The following is a 1,175-nucleotide window of genomic DNA, read 5'->3' on the forward strand; positions in this document are numbered from 1 at the left end:
GGACATGGGCGTGCAGAGCAGATAGGAAAGAAATTCCAAGTAAAAGCCCAGAGCAGCGATGACGTCTAATGGAACCATGAGAGGGAGGGGCCAAGAGGACAGGATTGGGCTGGTATGATTGACAGGCTTAGCACGAGTGAGCAGCTCGCTTCTGGGGGCCTGTGGCATTCTCCCCAGCATCACTGGGTGTAATGAGATACTGACTGCATGGTCGCAGTTAATGGAGTATGTGCTAAGCCAAGACGTGCAGCCTCCCATTCATCATAGCCTAGTCCCGTTGGCTTCAAGCGTGCTCAGAGCCTTCACATTAGCTACAGTTGCACAAAAACATATAATGCAAAGACTGCTTTCGAGTAGACCATCTCATGTAATTCTTTGACAACTACAGTGAAATCAAATATATATGTTAAGCAGAAGCCAGGCATGGTGCCTCACACCTTCATTCTTAGCACTCAGGAGGCTGAGCTAGGAGGATCATGGTGAGTTCATGGCCAGCCTGGGCCACAGGGTGAGTTCCAAGTCAGCCTGGGCTAAAGTGAAACCCTGCATCAAAAAACAAGTAAACAGGGCTGGGGAGATGGCTTAGTGGTTAAGGCGTTTGCCTGAAAAGCCAAAGGACCCCGATTGGATTCCCCAGGACCCAGTCAGCCAGATGCACTAGGGGGTGCATGCGTCTGGAGTTCGTTTCCAGCAGCTGGAGGCCCTGGAGTGCCCATTCTCTCTCTCTCCCTCTTTGTCTCTCCCTCTTTCTCTGTCATTCAAAGACTGTACTTTCAGGGATCATTTCTACAGTTCATTACCAGAGAAGCTTCCCTGGCTGCGTAGAGCAGCGGGACCGCGCGGGGGAGGCGTGGCGCGCTCTCCGAGCAGGAAGCGGCTCTTGGGGGTGTTCTGCTGCAACTGCCGCTCTCCTGGAGGGAGAGGACGCAGTCTCGGTGGAAAAGAAAAAAAATTTTTTTTAAATGTAAACAGGGCTAGAGAGGTGGCTTAGCAGTTAAAGCACTTGACCAAGAAGTCAAAGGACCCAAGTTCAATTCCCCAGTACCCACGTAAGCCACATGCACAAGGGGGCATATACTTCTGGAATGGAGTCCGGCTGCAGTGGCTGGAGGCCCTGGTATACCCATTCTCCACCCCCCCCACACCGAAATAAATAAATTAAATATTTAAAGTGC

The 1,175-nt window shown here is 51.2% G+C and overlaps 1 pseudogene; it reads left to right on the forward strand.

The window, feature by feature from the left end:
* Positions 1–761: 761 nt before the first annotated feature.
* On the forward strand, positions 762–940 carry LOC123456194 (annotated as a pseudogene).
* Positions 941–1,175: the final 235 nt, after the last annotated feature.

This window comes from Jaculus jaculus, chromosome 19 (assembly GCF_020740685.1).
Source record: "Jaculus jaculus isolate mJacJac1 chromosome 19, mJacJac1.mat.Y.cur, whole genome shotgun sequence".
Classification (NCBI taxonomy): Eukaryota; Metazoa; Chordata; class Mammalia; order Rodentia; family Dipodidae; genus Jaculus; species Jaculus jaculus.